We start from the raw sequence: 23,903 nt of genomic DNA, 5'->3' as shown, positions 1-23,903 counted from the left end.
TATTTATATATATGTTTGCCAGCAGTCAAGACCAAGGCAAATTGTTTTTCACATACTTTAATAACAGTTGCTCCATGTATGATTGAGGCTGTGTAATGCAATCTCCAGAGCAGAATTAAAGCTGATGCGTGGATCCAGACTCTAAGGAAAATGTTAATAGAGTTCACAGAAAGTAAGCAGCGAAATCTTCAACAAGTAAACAACATTTCCTCCAGAAGAAAGCAAATCTTCCTGCCTCCAGCTGGGAATTTTACCGTCTGCATCTCTGCCTGGTTCAATGTGTTTACTTATTCATCAAGGTGGGGTGCTGGGAGAGGGGGGTTCGGGGAGGGGGGTTAGTGGGTTAGTGGTGAGGGAGGAGGGGTGAGGGGCTGCCGGTTTTTGAAGCTGCAGGAGGTACGCTCATCCTGCTGCTGGGTGAGACGGGCAGGCGTGATTAAAAATTTATGCAAACACATGTGGATGCATAACCTGCAGCGAGTGTTTGTGAGCGGTGACGCATGTTTGGCTGTCAGTAAACAGGTAATCTTATAAAAGACAGGGAATTGGATTTGATTTATTACTGTTTTGCAGTGAGTGCTCTTCCACAAGAAATAGGACAAAGAGCACACCACCTCCTTGTATGTTTTTTTTTCTTAAATAAGTCTGGTTGAAGTTGTACATGCTTGAAACACTGTCTGCTTTATTAAAGGGGCAGAATTAAGTAAAATCAACTTTTTTGAGCTTTGCATCATGTTATGTTACTCCCACATCCCTGGAGTGTTGCTTTGATTCTTTCATGCATGTTTGAGAAATCCTTTCATCTCCATGGCAACCATTCAGCTGTGCAAAATGACTGAGTGGATCTAGCGCCGCCTTCGAGGACAAAATTCCTCCCCTGAGCTGCCGTTTACCAAGCTTCTGCCTGATATAAATTGGTTCTAAAAGTATTACTGATTGCACTTTAAAAATTAGGTAACTTTATGTTATTAAAGGTAAAGTTTAAACAGTAATAATTTTTTGGCCAATGTAAAGTTGTCATAACAAAGACATTTTGAATAATGTTGACTTTGTATTAAAAGTGTCATAATTTACCGAATGACGCTTTATGACAACAGTCATAAATATTCATGAAGGCTTATTCATGTTCATGACATGTGTTATGTCATGTTTATGAAAGTGTCATGTCAGTCTTATTCACCCCCTTCAAATAAAGGGGGTGAATAACTCCGCCTTCAAGACGGTGGGTGTTATGGTGAAGCACTTGGTCAACTGTTGTCTTTTTTCAAATGTGTTATATAAATAAATTTGACATTGACCTTGACATAGACTGACAACATTGGTGCCGTCTGTTGTCATGGAAACCACTGTAAAACCAAACCATCTCTGTGACCCAGTAGAAGGAGAGCCTGGTTCACACGGCAACATTTTTAAATTGTCGGACGATTTTCAAAAGGTAAAATCCTTTGTATGTAAAAAGAAAAAAAGCAAATTCTCGAATAAAAATTTTTTTTGCATCTTAAAATCGATGTAATTAACAAATAAAAAAATGGACTATAACTGCCCATCTCCAACGGTTTGGGGGCGAGAGGCCGGGTTCACCTCGGACAGGTCGCCGGTCCATTTCATGGCAACACAGACACAAAAGAACTTTAGCTTTGGTGAAAATGTTACATTACTATGGGAATCTTTTCATCTGATTGGTTCCCATCACATTTACCAACTGTGAGACGAGTAAACGCCGTGTTCTGTCTGCATGACCTCAGGTAGTTATTCAACACTCCTGTACAGAGGACTGTTCTACCTACCCAAACCACTTCTCTCTTTATGAGTTGCCTTTGTGGCTGTTTTTTTTAAATCAGATTTTTTTTTTTCCAGTGGTGTTGACTGGAACGATAAGCTGCTACAGGCTGTGGATCTACGGTGAGGCTAACTGGAAGAACTGGGCTCATTATAAGTTTGCCTCCCTGGCATTTATTTCCTGTGGAATCAGCGGGTGATGGATGAGTCCTACAGGAAGTTTAATTGGGAATTGAAGATTTATATCAACTTGATTTGAAATGAGCTCACAAAAAAATGCCAAAAAAAAACAAATATACTGTTTTATAAGTGACAAATCAAAAGTTAGTAGAGTTAGTTTGACATATTTTACAGAAGTCTGACTGTGGTCTCGAAGCCACGCCTCAATACCACATTTTTGTTTTGTTTTTTTTACTTAAAGGTTTAAAAACATTGATTTGATTATGAACTTTCTGAACTTTAGGGTTGCCTTTCAATTAATAAGTCATTACGAATGCATAAACTCTTGAACTCTTGATCAATATCTGCATGTTAGGTTATTTCTTCTTCTGTTCATTAACATCTGTCTGTTTCTAAAGCTTCACACAGCATGTCGAGTTTACATTTTGGACTACTGTAGTTGTTACACTGGACTCTCTCCATGCTGCATCTGTGTGGAAAATCCTTAAATCACACAGTGTAAAGCGCTGGAAGTGCAGGATTTCATTCGGTTGGGGAGTTCGTTCAGTTCCGTGTCATTAACTCTCTTCATGTAGTATTGATTTTGTCACCAGCTATATAAAATATTTGTAGTTTGTCTGCGTATTATTTACACGAACAATCGGGAGGCAGAACAAGGCGAGGTTGATTTTCATTTGCTGCCCTGTGTATCATACATTAGCTTCACAAAGCCCCATCAGTTTTCAGACCAGCCCTCTCTGGTAACTTCTCATGTTCAGCGTCGCACACTAAAGTTCTTCTTTCCAATCTGTGGCAAATTAACGCTAATGGCGATGAGAAAAATATCTCTATAGATACATTTGTGCGTCATATTGTTTTTGATTCAGGTAATTTGTCCAGGTTCACGGGGGGCTGAGCTGAATGTTAGAAAATAGCCAACATAAGTAAAAGCGGTGAGAAAATAGGTGGTTGATATTGTGTTACAAAGGTGGTCAGTTTTGGTTGCCTTGGAAACGCTGATAGCATTTGATTACTTGTATGACACTTTCTTCTTATGTTGACTTATTGGAGTAAAGTCTCCAACACCAGCTTTACAGTGAGGATGAACAGAAAGGATTTGATGATCTGGCCTTTTCAAACCAACTACTGCAAGTTTTGCTACACAATGATCATCGATAATCAGTTGTTGCTGTTCTTTAATCTTTAAATGATGATGAGGTAAACAGATTATTTAAATTCCATCATACTAAAGCAAGGAAGACTGTTTACAACTGAAAAACATTTTTGAGAAACAACTGTTTCATCTTGCAACTGCAACAAATTAAACCCAAGCTCAGACTTTGTGACATTCAGAGATCCGAAAAAGCCAGGAATTAACTTTTCAAACTGGAAAAGCTTCAGTTAACATGGTAAACATTAGAGTTTATGGTAGTAAAGCTGAAAAGAGAGTCAAACATAGCATGTTATTAAAGATTCAACCAAGAGAAAACATGACTAATTCAAGTTTTCTCTCTGAAAGATTTTATCTTTAAAGAGAACAATAAACCAAACAAAATGTATCCATATTGTCATATGGTCAACTCACCCTTTCTTTATGTAACTTTGTAATTTCAGTTATTTGCGTTTGACCTGGTAGCATAACATGTCATTAATGCATTGTTTCCCCTGAGTGGTATGGAAGAGATTAGTGCGGTTCCAATGTAAAAGTGGTCCATAAAACCAACAAACACCAAACTATTTCTGGACACCTGCAGCTGCAGGTCCATGAGACGGTACCGCACGGTAAGGAGGATGGTACTGTTTACAGTGCATTGATTAAGAGACAGAAAAATGTCACTGCTAGCAACAAGCACTTGACATACTAGTGCGTCACATTTGTCGTCGCACTAGCAAGACACCATGTTAAAGGTTTAGGTTTAAAAACAAAAGTATTCTACAGTCAGATGTGACCACTTTGAACTGACGTCTAAAGCTAAGCACAAACTGGCTCATCTGACATGACAGAAGCAGCAAATCTCCACAAGAATGGCTGAAAACCAAAATAATCCATGTGTTTCACTGGTATTTAATTCCCTTATAAATTCTAAGTAAAATAAGCTAAAGTTCATGTAATTTTTTATATTCCATAGTTGCAGTTTGTACCATGTGACAAAATGCTGCCTTACACAAGACAAAAGCTTTGAAACATATGCCACCCCATATTCGCCCCGCTTCTAGCTAGCTTAGCTTCAAATCGATGGGTCTGACAATTAAACATGATATTTATTTTCTGACATATCCTCCTTGTACCATAGGATAAACGAAAAGTTATTTTTGTTTTGACATTTTCTAGCTAGCTCTAGCTCAGTTTGGAACATTTGTTAACTGTGCATTTCTTTTTATCTCAAAGTAAAGTGACACCTTTTAGCACAACATAACGTCATCATGTTACGTGCTGTAACATGATGACAGCACGTTTTTGTGTTGGGAGTCAGATTAATAGGCACTACCTGACAAACTAGTAGCAGCTCTGCAGACTTTTCAGAATCATAATTTCATAAAAGAAAACCCCCAAATTTAAGGCATTGAATGTCCGGTGGAAAACAGTGACACGCCACTGACCTAAGTGGTAGAAAATGTATTTTTGTGGCCGCCTACAGAGGCACTCTGACTCATTAATCATTCATGGGGCAGAGGAGTGTCTGCTGGGAGCTGATCCTTGGCATTTGGACTGGAGGGAGACTACAGTAAACACATTCCTGACTGCTACTCTGCAGTTCACATCTAATCAATTCTTCTGTTATTACGATTCCCTCACTTAGAGAAGGGTTTAGAGGGGGCAATAGGGCAAAGGGATATAATATCACCCAGGACCTGGCAATGATACATTTCTATCCCAGAGAAGGCATAATTTGTGCTGGGAAGCTTCAAGCTTGTCTGAACCGGGTTTTTAATAACAAACAGCCCTCCTGTGAGGAGTCAACAATGCCCCAAGGTGAGAGGCGCGCTATTTGTCACACCAGGCGTGCGACAATGTGCGAAATATGTGCCATCTGCCTGCAGGGGTTACCGAGATCTCATCCGAAATGAAACAGCCTGAGAGGGTAATACCAAAGTCATTAAGTATTCTCAAAGCCCATCATCTCCTCCTCTTCCTCCTCCCAGCTCTGCAAAGGAGTGGAGGGGGGGCATAAAGAGGGGTAAAAAGGGCGCCAGCGTGTTGCAACCTGATTTATTTATTTTTTGTCAGGATGGCAGATCATTTTAACAGGAAGCGGAGAGATTTAGAGATGCAAGAAAATATGGGGGGACTAAGATGTTGGTCTCCATGGTGACAACTGCCATAGCTCGGTGACAGAACAGCAGAGAGACGGCCAGAAAGCTTTGTGACTCTGAAATGATGCATCCCACATTCCAAGATTTGTTTTTTTTTCTGTTAAAAAGTGGATGATTCAGAGATACGATCATCACAGAAGGCTGATCCTGATTCACACTACAGCACAGAGGCTGCCCCCGATTCAGACTGCGCTAGAATATTATTAGGAGTGTGACGGAGAGAGTGACAATTTTAAACAGTGTGTGTGAAGGGTGTGTGTGAATGGTGTGACGACAGAGAGAAGCCTGGTTATGGCTTGTGACGTTCAGATTACAGAACAGATTAAATAATAAACTTAATAATAAACTGAACAGCACAGACTGGAGTTTAAAACCATTTAGATCTTACTTCAACAAATGTTATTTTGTTGAAGTAACATTTCAAGTTACTTCAACTTTTTTTTTTTGAAGACGGGCTAATAAAAAAAAACCAAAAAAACTTGTGTGAGTTGTTCAAATCTGAGCTCCTTTTCACAACATTTGCTGTGAAAAAATCAGAGGAAAATTATTTCAAAATAGTTATTTTGTGACGGAAAAGCAGACAACTTTTAATGAAATGCCTTGTTATTGCACTCATCTTATTAGTTAATTTATTTAGAGATGTCTAGAATCCGTCAAATATGACATCATCAATGTTTAGTCATTGGCTAATCAAGTGTCACCATGTAGTGGTGTTGTAAAACAGAAATCCCAGCACAACATCGAGATTTAAACAGACATGATGCCACAAAAAAACCTGACACTGAAGCTCTATTGACTCAGGTTTCATTAGAGGTTGAGCTTTGGGCTAGTTGTCTTGGTTTTGGTGGGGGGGTTTGGAATTGGACGGTATTTATATTGTGTTTGACAGAACCGACCAAGCTGAACTCCACCTGACTGTAAGAGCAGCCAACCTTGAACTGGAAGCAGTGAAGGCAGAAGAAGAAACGGGGGAGCGGTCCCGGTCGTGTCAGCTCGCTCAAACACTCGACAGGCCAGAGGAAATGAATCGACATCAGAGCCGGCAGAGCTTTTCTACAGGAGAGCATGAAATTACCGTTATTACTGCCTCTCTGCGACATTCGCAGTGGAATATATCTAAGGTGTGTGTGTGTGTGTGTGTGTGGTGTTTTGAAGTTGCTGCAGACTTTTTTTGAAATGATCAATACGTCTGAAAAAAGTCTGTAAATCGCACCATGTGCGATTTACAGAAGGTATGTGTTTTTAGACACATACCTTCATCCATCAGACGCTAAAAGCAAACCTGATGTGTGATGGGATTTTAAGTGAAGCAACAGACTGAAAGATTTGTTTTTGGATATGATTCAAAAATATGAAAAACTAAATATGAACAACGAGATCAAATGTCTGATTTCTGGGATAGTAGATAATTCATAGAAATCCACTGTAAATGTATAAAATTATCTAATCTGATTCATAAAAGTTTACTATTAGATGCAGCTGTACTCCAATGCTTGTTGCAGGTTTCTGCTTCTCAAAAACAAACCTTTAAAATGATGACATTCAATGTTAGATCTCTATGCAGCTTACTATTAAAGTAGCTTTTTCACATTTTGCCATGTCAGAACAGCATAATTCAATGTATTTTATAAGGATCTTACCCAACAGTAACACAAAGCGGTGCAAAACTGAAAGGCTGGAAAGAAAGTAAAAATATGAAAAGAGTGGCGCACTTTTAAATTAAGTAAAAAAAAAATTGCAATCGCAATAAATGGGTTGGAATTTTTGCTGTTAGCTTTGCATATCTCCAGACTTAGCTGCACTAACTCTTTACAAAATGGCAGCAGTTCAGTCAGGATGGAAAACTTGTAGCATGATTCTACCACCACTGTAATTCAAGGTGGGGTAATAAGCAGAATTTTAGGTTTTTTTTTTGTTTTATTTCAGGATGGAGAGAAAAGAGGAAGACAAGCAGCAAATGACCCAAGACCAAGGAATCAAACCTGGGACAAGCACATCGCCGACTACAGCCTCTGCACACTGTACCTGCTCTACAAACTGAACCACAGTGTACACAGTTAGCGTTTCTCCATAAAATTTCAGTTTTAGTCTAATCTGACCAGAGCACTATATTCCCTACAGACTGAAAAATGAACTTCTTACTGCCGTTTTTAGCCCTCAGCTATCTGCTGTGTTCTTTGTTCTTCATGATGCTGTTTTCTGACTAAAATTCTCTGAACCACTGAGGCCTTTACACAACAGCTGGCTTTGTGCAGAGAAAGTAAAACACACACAGGAAGTGGATTCTGTTTACACCTAGTTACTTAGGATGATTTGTTGCTATTTTAGAGCGGTGGGCACACTGCTGTAATTGTAATTCGCTAAAAGCAGAGCTAATTTTTTAGCTTTGCGCTTTAGCTAAATTTTAAAATGTTTAGCTCAACTTACCCTACACTTTTCCAGATGGATTCTAAACCGGTAATTCACTTCGCTGTTTTATAACCAAGTGTTAAATAATTTTTCAAGTAGTAATGTTTATATTCATGCTCTTATTTTGAAGTCTCTGTGTGCAGCAGTTCAGTTTCCTCTCTTCATGTTCTGTCTTATTTTAAAGAAACTTTATGAAACAAATGAATGAGTGAATACAACACAACTATAGGGGTGTTTAGCAAACAAAGAGCAAAATGTCACCTCACATTATCATGTTCTCCTTGTGACACACAGTGAGTATCAAGATGGATGAATTTAGTGCTTTAGAATTAGCTTCCCCTAATTACCATGTCAGTATATCCCTGTGGCATTAGCAGAACTGAGGTTTATGACTTTTGTAAGCAGTTTTTGTTTATTTAGCTGTATGAAAGCGAACAACATTTTTTTAGTCTGGTGTTGGTCTATGACAGACGTTTGTGGTTAAAACCTGATGAAATGTCAAAGGAGCATGAGTACTTGACCACGACCCTTTCTCTACGATTCTTTTTAACTCGGAAACAAACTTGGCAGTTCTGAACTCATGCAGAGTTTTCATACCTTCTATGCAGTAGCTAAACTTGTGTCAACCTACATTTGTACCAGATATGTATTACACCAAAAAAGAAGAAGGAAAAAAAAAAGGACATCATACACAGCGATTTGGAACTCAGCCCAAACACTCACATTGGGAAATGCTCCAAAGCAACAGCAAGCCATAATCACTCAGCTGCCTGCCAGAAGTGTACAAGAGAGACTGCTGCTATAAGATGAACATAATGGGATGCTAATAAATCCTCTGGAGAGCACAGGGAGTTCAGAATGATGTTTCCCAGAATGCTCATCTATCAGACGAGTGAGAGGCCGACTTGCTTTCAGAGAGCGTCCTCTGTAAGCACCGCTTCGCTTCGTCTTGCCTACAACACACACTCATGTTTCTATCCAAAACCTCAGTTTGATGTAAAGAATCTTTATTCAATTACCGGAGCTAAATTTTCCTTTCTTAGCACATCACTGTTACCTGAGACAGGCAGCATTTTGTCATCTAACGCTCCATCATCATCCTTTCAGCCTGTTTTTCTTTCTTTTTTTTTTTTTTCACTGTGAGATTGTGTAAATGTTTTTTTTTTTTTCTGACAGACTGTTTCTTTGGAGGAAGAAACTTCATCTCAAACCTTGTTTGACTTGAAGTTACTGCTATAAATTTCCCTTTACATCTGTTTTAGTGAGTGATTTGTTATTTTGGAAGAACGGAAAGCAGTGATGGGGTGGGGAAAAAAAATCTGATTTTCAGTCCTAAGTATGCCCTTACACGCAAAAATAAAACAAAAACAGTTAGCTTATTACATCTGGCATCTGCCTGTCGCCCCGCCTCCTAATAACAATGTTTATCCCCAAGGCTTTCAAACACTCATAAGCCTGTCATCGCCAGGCCTTCCCATCATGTTAATAGGAATATCTTCTGCAAATACAATAACGCTCTGGAAAAATTAGCCTCAACATCCAAAAAAACGTCACATCATTTCCAAAGTCTGGACCTGTGCTGAGGTGAGCCAGGGGAATTGAATTGGATGGGATTATATCACGTTATAATATTTGATGGAAAGTGGTTTGGTTTGAAAAATGACCACTCTGCTGGGATTGAACAGAAAACAGGAGGTGATTTTTCAGAGGTGGTTTAATGGAATAATCACATAAAATTCCCTGCATTTAAAAAATATATATTTTCTTTTCTCGTTAGGTTGGAAACTATGTGTTGTTTTTCTTTCACATCATGTTGCACAAATTTCGCCATCCCATAGAATTATGTCCAGTTTGAAAACGTTTTATGTTTTTCTTTGAGACCTCAAAAATACAAATAAAATGCAGCTCTTTAAAAAAACAACAACACACATTTCCCACAGAAGTTATTTTTTAAACAATTTTTTAAATGTAAAATTAGTGGATGTAAGTGAGTTTTATTTACCTGAACTGAAAGTGAAAATGGCTTTTTGGACTGTGAAGGCTGGAGACACCCATCCTAAGCATTTGCGTGTGGAATTGTGAATAAAGGGAAACATTTAATGCAGAAAACAGAAAGTATTTTCCTGGCACATTGTGCTTCATAAAACGGCACTATCAATGTTACCTTCAGTTGTCATAAAGTGATACATGTATCAAATATGGCTGAAAAGAAATTTGACTTCACAACTTTTAAGTTGTGAAGTCAAATAATGAGAAGTCAAATAATGAGAATTTGGGCCACTGTCTCTTTAAGAAGCTCCTACTCTTCCCAACACTCCGCCTTCAGGAAATCATCACAACATGGCTCCTCTTTAACAGACGTTCTTCGCATTAAAGACTCAAGGCAACTCCCCAGGTATGTTTTTAATGAGGGAATAACATTTTAACATGATATAAAGCTAAAAAAAAAAAACTCTAATTTACATCATAGTTTAAGTTAAGGATGCGGTTATGAGGTTCACCTAGAGACGATGTGTTAATTTAGATGTATTGAGCTCAGCTCTCTCCATCAAGCATGTCTAAAATATGACTACATTTAGACTTTAAGCAAACTTCTGAAAATGTAATCTAGATGTAGAAAACCTGTGACGTTTGGACCAACTATAGATTTATCTTAGTCTAGACATCCATGGACCTTTTGGCTCTTCCATTTTGCAGCACAGAGAAGTGCGTCAAGATCTCGAGTGTTACGGTTTATTTTTCAGTCTGAGTGTTGAAATACGAGCATACTGGCCTTTTTAATTTCATATTCTGATTTTCTCCTTTTACCCATTTGGCCTCTCCTCTTTCTCCTCCCAGACAGGATATTATTTTTGATGAGAAGAGAATGTGACAGAGATGGACCTCTGCATCACACTCTGCTTCATCAATTAAGATTTTTTAACCATCTTAAGTCTCCCTCATTTCACACCCGGGGGCCAAGCGCGCTTGTTTGGAAGAATAATGAGAGGCAAATTGGGCCAGAGGTTGACGTGGAGCACCAGCATAACAATTCGCTGCAGGAAATGTAAACCATCTCTGGCCCGCTCGCCAAATCAATTCCAATTTTGTTCCTGGAGTCAATAGTCCTCTCGTATTCCTCGTCTTTCACAGCCACACATTTATTTGATCAATGGAAGCATGCTGAATAAAATCCAGTGTTCTGCAGTGATCATAAACACATCTGCTAATTTTCCCATCACTAGCTGTGTTTTCGTTACAAACGTGCACACATTTTTTGTAAATGTTCTGTTAATGTTTTGCTACATAAGAAATTAAATTAAAATCACACGTGAATGAGCTTGTTAACGCGATAAGTCAGTAAAAATCATAGCAGTGATTGATGTAAACAGTTACATTATTAATATTCATTCAGCCACGGTGCCAACGCTCAGCAGAGGAGACGTCAGCGTTTTATTTAGGCGTTAGGGGACGCCTGAATAAAACTTCCTTCGCCAAAACTCAGACAAAGTGATGATTGTAGTCTACCACAAGCTAGCCTAGCCATCGCCATTCAGCCCGATTCTCATCTCCCTTCAGTGCTACATCTGGAATTTATCCCATTCACCTATATTTCTCAGTCAGCACATTTCATTCAGGCCAATCAGTGAACAGAAGGAGGAGTTGTGAACGGTGTCATTGAATTTCTGTGCTGTTTTATAATTTAAAACAGAGGCTGAAGACAAATCCACGACACACTTTTCAGTTTTAAAACATTTTGAAAACCATGCACCATAATTTTATCCGCAATGCAGTGATCCTCTACTTTGTGTTGGTTTTTCACAGAGAAACAATAACACACATCAAAGTTTGTAGTCCCAACCTCACAGAGTGTGAAATATCTTCCCATAACAGTGGGATCCTTCACCAGACAACTGGATCTTCTCTAACTAAAGAAGCATTTTCAAATGTGCATGCCAACATAATTTCTTTAAAGCCAGTTTATACTTTTATTTTTATCACCTGCCCCCCCACCCTCCCCCCCCAATAATCTCTGCAAGAGTAAAGTAGATCAAAGGATGAGCTGAGGCAGAGACTTGATGCTGGCAGGAAAATATATTTAAGATGCTTTTTGTTTCATGTTGCAGCCATCCACAATAATCAAAAGCTTCTGTCAGGTACGCCCGACACCAGGACCTTAAAAAGTGGGGATTTGACAAACCTGCCACAGTCAGAGAAGACAGGCTCGGCTTATTAGGACGGTAAGGAGCTGCATGCTCCATATAGCTGCCTGCTGGTATACTTTTAACATCCTGGGAGTTACAGCTCACATTATCTTGCATGCAGTCAAATCTGAACAATTAAAACGGCTGGCATTTTAGAAGTGCACGTTTTTTAAAAGAGAAACTTTCCTGAGCTGCTGCTGCTGGGAGCACCATCATTAACTCCAACCAATGGTGGAAACGAGTCAGTAGAAGTGAAATACAGACTAGAAATTGTTTTCGGTTAAAGTTGTTGAGACTAATAATACGGTGGCTCTGGTTTGCAGCTGCGTTTCCTTTACAAATGTGTGCAAAAGTTTAATATTCAGCTAACATCAAAAAATCCCTACAATTTTGCAATTGCGGTGTAACTATAAAATAAGAAGCACAATCAAAATTGCATTTGAATAAGTTTGTTCAAGAGATAAATCATAAAATAAAAAGTGCCGCCATGATCCTCAAACTACTTCCTGTCACCGTCTTCTTTCTGGTTCGCGTCAGTGGCAACACCTGGTTGTTGATCATGTGACTTGTGTGATGCCAAAAAATAAAAAATAAAAATAAAATAAAATTTAGCAAGACTGCAATGTTTCCAATAAACCAATTTCGATACTGCCAAAAAATAAATACATTTAAAAATCATCTCATCCTAGCAGCAAAACATTGAGTTTCTACAAAATTGCTGTGCTTCCATTAAGCAAATTTATTTTTGAAATGCCAAATTGAGCAATTGCTTGGTTATTAGAGACGCAGCTCAGCTGAAGCAGTGGCACATTGGGTGGACAGGTCCTGCTCGCATCTGGCAATTAGTCAACCAGTTATGGTTTGATCTGTGGCTCAACGTTTTTAGAGGTAAATTATCAGATATGAAACATGAAAGGCAAGCCAATGAGATGCCACACAGACCCTCAGCCAACAGCGCCAAACAACACAGCAAAACTAAAGACCAGACATGGAAGAATAGAGAACAGAACAGAAAACAGGAATTCAGTAGAGGAAATTAAGCTCTGTGATAAAATCCTCTGGGATTTGTAAAATAAAGTGGCAAGAACGAGTTATGAATATCAAAAGCTTAACTGATCCAATCACGTACATTTTCCCCCGTTCCGTCAAAGAGAAGCTAATCTGCGCTAATTAGCTAAATAAACCAAGATCTGAATGGAGGATGAACCGGGCGAGCGGGTTTCGGGGGAATGCGACATGCGTGCTCTTCACGGTTCACCACGTAGACGACAGAGATGGAGGACTGATAACTCCTCTCTGATTCTCTCCTGGCTTACACACACGCACCCACACACACACACACACACACACACACACACACACACCCCCACACACACACACGCACACACACACACACACACGCATACACAATCCACCTGTTGCGTGTCCGTAGGCTGTTTATCACTGATTCATCTCTTTGTTGGCACAATCTGACTGATCAGAGAATCAGTGGAATGCTTTTCAGATTAATCAATGCATGCCTCCTTATAGCCGGAACAACGACAGCACTCCTTGTACAGTCAGCAGGGTAAAAACCTGTTTCCTTCAGAGGTTTTTAGAGACCTGAAATCTCTCAGGAGTTTGTTTAAAAAGTATTTGCTTCCATTTTCATGGATGCTGCAGATAAAGGACAGTCCATTCCTTCTCTGATCCTATAGGGAGAACATCCACCCTGCATGTGGAAAGGTCCTGGCTGGGATTTGAACCCACAACCTCCCGGATCAATAGGACTAAAAGTTGCTTCACTGTTAGGTTTTTGGGATCATTTCTGAACACCTACAAGTTCTGAATGGTGGGGTAGAAGTGGAAGTGAAGGAAAAAGTAGAGAGTAAAACAAAATATTTCATTTTGGACGTGAAATTTATGCAAATTGTATTTTCAATACCAAATGCGATTACATTCTTGTAATCAAATTTATGGCTGTCAAAAGAGGAACTTTTAATGGGTAAAGAGATGATTAATTCAGTTACACTGTGGGAAAATTATTCAACATCTAAAAAGCAAAACTTCCCTACGAAGAACTGTTTTTTATTTCACACTGTATGACATAAGTACATTTTCAAATTAAGACGTTAATTTCGATTAAATAAATTTTAACGCATACATTTTTTTTAGCACAATTAATTGCTTAGATGGAACTTTTGTATTCATGCATTTCTAGTAGGGTAACCCTTAATCTGACGCACGAGCGACATCCACAAATACACTGATAGACAACAGGGCCGTTTCTTGGTCCACAGGGTCTTAATTTTTGTTTCAGAAATATCTGATTTGATGTTGGAAAATACTATTATTGTGCTCAAATTGTGCTAAAAGCAGTTAGCTTATCACTGCAGCTATTAAAGCCTAAATTAGCATCTCAATGCTAAACATGTAACAACAGCACAGACGACCCCAACGCTAACGTCAGCATCCTCATTTCTAGTCCCATGAATGATCAGGAGTTCCTGAGACACTTCAGAGCTGAATGGGTAGAGGAGAGCTTAAAAATAATCTAATGGTTGAATATCCTAAATAATTGATTAAAAACAATAATATCTTTGTTGCTGAGCTCATATATCTATTCAAACATTAAGCAAGAAAAAAGGGTTTTTGAGCTCAAATGTTTGTTGTTGATATATGGTTTTTGATTAAAACGTGATTATGATTGATTGATTGATTACAGATCCTACAATTAACTTGACATAAAATATTGAGTCCCACCACTATTTAAAATATTCTGTAGGAATATTTTTCTTTTCTGTTGAATATTCTGTATTCCAGATCGTTTTGGGGTAGAAAAAAAAAAAAAATGGACAGAGCATTATCTATTAACAGCCATCCATTTTTTATGGATGGTTGTCCATCCATAACAACCATCCACACTTTTCAATCAGACTTTTGTGATCATCTTTTAGTTCTTTGGAATAAAGCAAATGAATTAATTTTCTGCTTATGTAACATTTTGTTTTTACTGTGACCTTGGCAAATCCCGTAAAGCTGTTTTGATGATTAAATAAGAACATTTTTATAGTAGCGGCAGTTTTGTCAAGGATTTTTCAGAAGCTTTGTGGCTTTTATTTTTCATCATATTTCACACTTTTGCATTTTTAAATTATGCTTAAAATCACAAACTGAGGTCTCTACCTTGTAGCTCTCAGTTTGTGAGCAAAATGGAAGTAATGTTTGTCACATTATTTTGTGGCACCATTGTGATAAATATAAAATTGATGAGTATTTATTACTTCTTTTTTAGGTAACTTGACGGCTGCAACTGAGTGTCACAGCAATTATGGCCCCACAAACACAAATACTTCTCTTGAAAAACATTCCTAACTGTAATGCGCATCATTAGGACACCGGTTACATAAAGAAGTGCAATTTATAAACTGTGGAAAATTGCAGAGCTATTTATCCCGACAACACGGACAGTCTTGAGGTTTAAACATTAGCTGGAATTTACCATGACAACAATAAACCTAAATTATAATCACAATAGGATATTTATCTCGATAAATGTCTAACCGTACTACAAGGTGGGTGTAGTAATTAAGAATTAAGAAAAAAAAAGAAACATCTTAGTTGTGGACCTCCTAAAAAAAACAAAAGTTTTAGAAATTGATGAAATAATTGTTGCAGAAATTCTGTTTTATCAACATGATAGTTATTTTAAAAAACCCTACCAAACTAATTTTCTCTGTAAAAATCACTTAGACGGATCTGAATGTTTGTCATTCTGGATGATACATCACTCGATGTTGAGCTCTTAAAATATTTGTATCACTAATCGCAGACTAATAGCTTATATCATCAGAAATCAACGTTTGATACTGTGTGAAAGTGGACCTTTCTCAGGTTTCAATGCCTCTCAGTGTGGTCCAGACCCGGCTGTAAGGCAGACGCCACATGGCGGTCCATCAGTGTCTGATGATGTCTCAAAATTAGGGGGAGATTTGTTAGGAGGCAGCCAGATTAGCACTGCCAAGCATGAACATAAAGCCGCTTTTTTTCTGTCTGCCAAGCAGCTTAGCTTTTTGACCTCTCTCTCACAGGATGGATGTTCTGCTTTTTACGGCTGGAAACTGAAAATATGCTTTCAACTTAGCATGACCCTTTAATGGAAGTTGGGAGGCCTTGTTGGGAGTAAATGTTTTGATAGTTGGTTTTTTATTATTTTATTCCATTATTATTTTATTCCATTAAACAACAGAGAAAAATTAAGATGTAGCTGACGGCTGTGGCTACAGCTATGAGGTGGAACTTCGATCTAGAGCGGCCTGTAAATATTCGATAAAAAGTGAGAGATTTGTTCGCTCTGCTGGAGCTTAAGGACCTCATTCCGTTTCTCGATTGGCAACAAATACAAGCGTGTGCCTCCTGGATGTGAACCTGTGAATTCCTGAAACAACCCCAGTGGTGTACTGAACCTCGAGGAACCTTTGCAGGTTAAAGGGTTACCGTACTTTCCGCACTATAAGGCGCACTGGATTATAAGGCGCACCTTCAATAAATGGCCTATTTTAAAACTTTTTTCATATATAAGGCGCACCGCATTATAAGGCGCATAGAATAGACGCTACACTAGAGGCTGGAGTTACGTTATGCTTCCACTAGATCAGTTGTGGGAAGTAACGAAGTACAGGTACTTAAGTACAATTTCCGTGTATCTGTACTTTACTTAAGTAGATTTAATAATGGGTACTTTATACTTTTACTCCACAACATTTTACAGTAAGTATCTGTACTTTCTACTTCACTACATTTCTACAAAACTGTCGCGTTACTCGTTACATCCAAGTCGAAAAAAATTTCCGTTAAAATGTGAAGTTCAGGGACTTAAGGTGGCGCCGTAAAATCCCAGCAATAACGTGACTTACATCTGTTGTCACCCATCGCCTCCACCTTTACTTGCACGCGAAGCTCCAAGACATGCGCAGTGGTTTCCTCTGAGCGGGAGGAGATGTGTCTGATCGTCAGTAATATAATAGCTGCATAAATTGATATGGCGACATGTAAAATAAGCAGCGCTTCGCTTTCACAGACGGTGGGGACTTCGTCCAACTTTGTCACTTGGAAGGAAAGCTTAAAGAAAGGTAAGCTCCGTGGACGTGTTGCTAGCAAAGCTAGCTGTACAGAGACACATGTTGCATCTGCAATGAAAAAAAGTTGTCACTCATGGCTGAATTATTGTGTGGAGGTGTTGACTGAGGTGTCGCATTTATGGGACAATGCTGGTACCAAAGTGCAATATAGTGATATGACATTCAGGAACGATCCGATTCTTCTGGACGGATCTTTACTGATTAAATTTATTTCAGCTCTAAGTATTTAATATCTATTTTTTATGGGAATGTGGATCTTTCAGATCAATTTCAGAAGCAATTTTGATAGGTAAAAGTTAATTTTTTTGTGTCACGTAGCATGGGGTGCTGGTCTTGACTTGGTCTTGGGTTGGTGGTCTTGACTACAACTCTGCTACTGGCTCCTTGGTTGCCTGTCCTCTCCCACCCACCTTCTTTCCATCCCCTTTCTGTTGGCATGAATACCACTAAAGCTGGCTGCTATGCACGCGTCCCAAACTAAATATAATGAGTATGCTGTGGTTTTACCACCACAATTAAGACTATTGCGCAGCCTGCGCAATATTCGCAATAGCCGCAGTAGTTGCAATAGCCAGCGCCATTTCCTTTGTTTCAGGTAGCATTCTGAAGTTGGCTACTGATCTGATTATTGATAGGCCAGCACCAGTAACTGAAACCGGGAACCAGTAACAGAATCGCCGGTGCTAGCAAATAAGAAAGAGATTACTCACTTCTGTTAGCACTGAAGAGGCTGGTGACTGGTATACCTAGCCTTCCCTTCTTCCTCTGTTGGCCATTAACGTGGACAGGCTAGCAATAGGAATGGATTTGCTGGCGTTAGTGTTGTGTATACCAGCAAACTAGCACGACTACGGTGGTAATCCGCAACTTGCACTTTCTTTTTTAAATTAAATGTTATCAAGAAAAAAGGTTGGCAGACAATATCTCTTAAGTAACATACTTTAGATACATTGTTTTATTGTTTGTTTTTTTTGACAGTTTACTGTAATCCAACATGACACCAAGCATAGACATGCTGTTATTACAAATGAGCTAATCACCTATTTGGAGATTCACCTATTTGAAACCCCAAGTTATTTGTGGAAAATTCACCTTTCTGGTGTGAATATTTTTCTGTTCCTGCTCCTGTTTTATGGAATGACTTACCTTTCCAGATTAGATCTGCCCACAGCCTGGATCATTTTAAATTGCTTCTTAAAATTCATTTTTACTCTTTGGCATTTAATTGATGTATTGTTTTGTGCTCTGTTTTCATTTGTGTTGTCGTTCTTGTACAGCACTTTGGTGCAGTTTTATACCTGTTTTAAAGTGCTATGTAAATAAATTTGACCCATTGACATATCTAAAATATTCTAAACAAAATGCAGAAAAACCTAGGCACAATGCAACTTGGAATGCTATTGGGTGGCATTTGAAAAGCGGCCAATCAAGGAGTGCCATTCATTTTCCATGGTGCTGATTAGTCGGACATAAGGAATGAAATTCTGTAGGCCTAGAGAATGTAAATCCTTAGCATAACGTTTAGTGAACACATGGGGAAGTTCTTAGTAATGCTAACTACACTAACCAAACCAAATGTTGATATAAGATGCTAAATATTTCCTCTTTTCTAAAAAGAGATATCAATAATTAATTTCCGTCTATATTAGGAAGGCATAAAAAAATGGCCAAAGCTGTTCTTGTAATTGTTATGTTATAGCTCAAAGAGAAACTGGGTAAAATCACAACAAAACTCTGATCTCTGCCAACTATAATATTCAGTGGAAGACGGCTAAAGTCGCTGGTGTGATTTACACGTCCACTGCTGGAGTCAGGCTGGTCAATAATATCTTGCTCTACATGGCTCCAGATGTTTTATGGCAGCAGAAAGAGAAATTGAGAGGATTATGTGCTCCGCCTGCCAACACAGTCTTTTGATCACAGGCCAGGTAATATCAGAAAATCTGCATTAATCCCCACCATCACCCTCTCCCTCCTCGCTTCCTGTTCTCATTTCGGCAGACCTCCCCCTCTCCAAGTTGTTATCAGTCAGAAGGATAATTAAGCCTTGTGGGACTGTTGTAGGCCCCTCTTTTCTAACTTGTCAAAAGTTAGTGGGAGGCAGATCAAAAGCTTTTGAAAAAGACGAAATGAAAACGATAATCTGCCAGGCAGCAGAAGATAGTTGCCTTTATTTTGACCCTTATTCTGTATAATAGATAAAAGTTTACTCATGCTCTTAATGAAGGTGTGAAATATTCTGTACTTCTGTATAAACTATTACAGCAGTCACAATTCTGGAGTGTTCTGTAAATTAGCTACTAATTTAATTTCTCTCACTTAATAATCTCTAAATATAAAAAAACAACAGCAAGAAAACCCTGATTTGTACTGAAAATGTGCTTCAGATGAAAAGTTATAAACTGCTAATAAAATATTCTTGGCAGATAACCAGATAAACATAACCCACCCCTGTAAAATTAAGGTTAATTATTAAAATTTCTAATTAAAAGTTTTTTTTAAAAATCCCAGTCAGTTACTAATGAGTTGATAACACTTTTTAAAATATAACCAAATCAGAAAATCTGAGTGATCACTGACTAAATAATTACAATTGAGCATCCCCAAAACAGCAGCTTTTAGGGGTTAGTCGTTATAGATTAAGCCTGATGCAATAAGCAATCAATTAATCAAGTAATAAATTAAAATGAGTTCTATAATTTACAAACTGAGGATTAATTTTTTTAAAGGGCGATGTTGTTTACAGAAACTTTGTAATTCGTTTTATTTATGTTTTCGGTCATGCATGGTTTTTATTTCCATTTTATTTATTGTTCTTATTGTTATATTTTATTTGAGATATTTAAAATACCTTCCAGTTCCAGTATTGTGTGCAAACTGAAGTTTGTTCAGCTTTGAGAAGGCAAACTTGAATGATTATGCCATTATTAGCTGAAAATGGTCTCAAAAACAATATTATTGTTCATTGCAATAATTTCTGGGACATTCATCTGACAAAATGTGTTATTGTAACAGGCCTACTATAGATTTAAATCAACCTTAATTGCATACATCACATTTCAGCACCAAGGCAGTTTAATGTGTTTTAGAGGATTAAAAAGATAGGATGCAATATATATAAAAACATGCCTATTAGAATGACAGAACAAAGAGTTATGTCCATACCAGAGTCGATCTATTTTCCAGTTATTAATCAAAGACAGCTGTAAAAAAAGGGGTTTTCAGTCGTGATTTTAAAGGAAAATGACCATAAGTCTGGAATTTGTGGAGCTGACCAGAATAGATGCACTCAAATCATCCATCTAGCCATTTTGTTACCAAGTGTTTACATTTAGTTCAAGAGTGCAAATTTCCCAAAAGATTATGTAGGAAATGAAAAACACTGCAGACTGTTAAATATAGTAGTTAATAAGGTCTCAGAAATCTTAGTGTCACTGGTAAAAATGGTAAAGCATAAAATTAGTTAATGAGTTTCCTCATTTAGAACATTAAATGTACAATATGTGTTTATTCTTCTTAGACAAACAATGTTGACAAATCAGTGGAAAACGAATTATTACATTTCAACAAGTCACCAACAGAATCCAAACTCAACCTTGGTACAATCAATCTAATTTTATCTGTACAGCATCTTTCAGCAACAAGGCATTTCAGAGCACTTTACATCATAAAAATACAACTTACTAATAAATACTTATGTCACTAATGATGCACTAAGGAAGCTGAATGTAGAACCTGCATCAGCGCTTCCTGTCGACACTAAACTGAAAAGCTGTTTATATTTTTATTATCTTTATGAGCTCCAACTGAGGTTATTGGTCTCCAGTTCAAAATCTAAAATATTTCGACTGATCAAATCTGAACTAGATTATTCCATTTTCTACTTGTGAAGACACAAAACAAGAATTTCCTCTTTTTTTTGGCAGTTGTATTGACTATTGTGACAGATTATTTAAAGCAGTTTGTGATTTGAGAATGTAGAAAACTGGAGTTTCTAGTTGTCATAGAAATATGACCAAACTCTGACCTTGACCTTGGTAAAAGGTCACATTTCTATGTCCTACTGTACAGCAGAAAGGTAGTTTACATCTACAATGCCCCTGGGAAGTGTTCACCCCTTTGTATGTTTTACTCCTTTTACGGTAAATCAATCATGACCAACAAAATTAGGCTTTTTTGACAAAAAAAACAAACAAAAAAACTTTAATGTCAAAGTCAAAACTGAGTAATACAAAACAATGTCAATAAAAAAAAGCAACAGTGAAATACCTGAACAAACAAGGTAACTTGTTTGCTTGACCACAAAAATTATGTAAAAGGTATTATGTTGTTAATAAAAAAATAAATTAAAAAAAAGTAGGGTTATTTTATGACCAGTGAGAAAAATGTTGGTAAGTCACCCTTTACCTTGGGAGTCAAACAAAATATACACAGCTTTCTTTTTTCTTATCAACTTACTATTTTTAAATACTAAGACTTAATTTAAAAGTGAACAGAAAAAGAAATCAGCTACACAGTCAGGCCCGACGGCATGGGTGGGCATTGGGGGGCATTGACCTCCCATGGAGTCAGCTGTGTCCCCCCTTGGACTGGAAGCTTTGTTTTTACTTTAAAGTGGCCAACCCTCTGTTATTCCTATAGCGATTTGATACAGTAAGGGCTTCCGCACTTCCTATATCTATGCCTTCTGTCATGTTTTTCAGTCATTAAAACTGTTTGATAGTTGTTAACACGTCGTAATCTGTTTTTCCGAGCCGCCTTTAAATGCAACATGACTGCTAAGACGCTCGTGCTGGATTTACACCCGTGCAACCTTGAAGGAGACCTGCTGCTGCTGTGCAGAGCTACTCAGGTGTGTTAAAATCATGGCAGCAAATCAGCAAAACACAAAGAAATTTGCAGAGTTTTTCCCCCAAACTAATCAACTGAGTTCAGTAAAGCTGTTGGATGCAGGTAATGTTAGCTAAATGATGACCAGCTTTATGCCTCAGCTAACTAGAACCGCCGTCGCTCTTTTTCCTCCCGGCGTCCGTTAGTTCAGTTGCTATGACAACGGTAAATAAAACACAAAAAGACTTTACACTGAATTGATGGAAGACGCCAGCAACAGGACCGGCTTCAGGTTTGTGTATATTCCACAAGAACTGAGAAATTTGTCTCAAACTGCATGAGAAACTTAACACATCAACTTCAGATTTATGAACAATCACAGAGTGCCTGTTAGACACTACACAATTAAACGAAGTCTGAAAAATCTGAAGATATCAGGCCAAAAGTTAAAGGTTGGGTCTAAACAGGTCTTCTAAATGAGAGGTAACTCTCAGTAAACCATTAAATTAGAGAGAGAGAAAAAAAGAGAAAAATCCAGTGCATTGGAGAGGCCACCCCAAAGCTCTGATCTCAGTCCAATAGAAAAAGCAGACCTAATACAGCCAAAAATTAGCATGAATAATTTGGACTGTTTAGCCTGTTTTTAAAAAAAATAAGAGTTTGTTTTAAAAAGTTATATTTTCACAATTTTATTCAGTCATTTATATGTCACAATTTTAACTAGATATTTAATTAGCAAGCTCAATTTTTTTAACTGCATATTTAGCTCCAAAGCAAATATTTAGCTAGCAAGCTTAAAATGTAGCTTACAAACTAAATATTTAGCTTCAAAGTCAATAGTTAGCAAGCTAACCAAGTTTTTAGTTTAATTTAAATAAACTAAAAACATATATATACATAATATAATAATATTTCACTGTCTAATTAAATATTTTGAAGCCTGCTCTTGTTGCATATTAATATATTTAGTTTGTCAACAAAAAGCGTGTTAAATATTTAATTTGTAAAAATTAAATAAACTCACTAACTTTAGCTGCAAACTAAATATTTAGCATGCTAATAAAACATTTAGTTTGAAAATATGACACTTGAATATACATTTTTAATAACTAATTTGGTAACACAATTTAATTATTATTCAAATAACATCTGAATAACATCTGAATAAAATGGTGACCCATTTTATTATTTTTTTACTATGTAACTTAACAAGCAACACCCCCATCAAATTACAGTGAAATAATACCCAAAATGTTTGACCCAAGTCATACAATTTAAAGACAAATATAGGTGTTAAAAGGTTTAAAAAGTGCGCTGTGACAAAAGTGTCTTCATTCTGGCACTTAGCAAATAGAAATTCTTTTCATAACCATAACCCTAAGTAACCTAAAAAAGGAAACAGTTTGATTCAGTAACAGAGAGTGCTATGTTGGTTTAAATACTGTATGTAAACAATCAGCTGAATGAACTAGGAAAAGAGCCAAAAGCTTCCTTTCAGCATGAAAAAAAAAACAAAAAATAGAAAGAAAAAAAATCAGTCATGAAATCATGTTGTATCAAAGGACTGCCTCTTCGTGGTAAAAGACATGAAGAAAAATCCACTTCTGTTGAAATGTCTGATATTCTGTTTAGAGAACCTGTTTACTTGTCAGCTGCTCACAGATTTAACTGTTTTACCATTCAAACACCCGAGCACCAAGGTGTCATTCTCTACACTCTCACACCTTCACTAAAGATGGAGGATCTTTCATGTGGAAGCAGGATATCACTGAACGGAGTTGCTGGAGGTGTAAAACACTTGTAAGAACATAGCTGCAGAGCGCGTGCAGTATTTATAAAGCAATAATCCGACGTGTGAACCCTAAAGAAAAAGCTTTGTTTCACCTTTACAAGCACTTGCTGGTTTTTCATCCGTATAAATTTACCTGAGCTTAACTTTTTAACCCTCCCATGGCTTTAAGAGATGGGGCCAATTGCCTCCTGCGAGCGTTTTATCCTGTGCGCGATCTGGCGAGGTCACACTGACCCTGCGTGCGCTTTCACAATTTTATTATTATTTTTTCTCATGTGTATGTTTTCTGGACTTGATGGTCACGCTAAGACATGT

At 37.6% G+C, this 23,903-nt stretch overlaps 1 protein-coding gene across 2 annotated transcripts in view; it reads right to left on the bottom strand.

The window, feature by feature from the left end:
* The window catches only part of LOC103465731 (alpha-1,3-mannosyl-glycoprotein 4-beta-N-acetylglucosaminyltransferase C-like), a 50,186-nt gene that overhangs the window by 20,046 nt on the left and 6,237 nt on the right, over nt 1-23,903 (bottom strand). The gene's annotated exons all lie outside the window — the stretch shown is intronic.

This window comes from Poecilia reticulata, linkage group LG6, assembly GCF_000633615.1.
Source record: "Poecilia reticulata strain Guanapo linkage group LG6, Guppy_female_1.0+MT, whole genome shotgun sequence".
In the NCBI taxonomy this organism is placed as follows: domain Eukaryota; kingdom Metazoa; phylum Chordata; class Actinopteri; order Cyprinodontiformes; family Poeciliidae; genus Poecilia; species Poecilia reticulata.
Note: the sequence above shows the minus strand (reverse complement) of the source record. Positions and strands in the feature narration are given on the sequence as shown.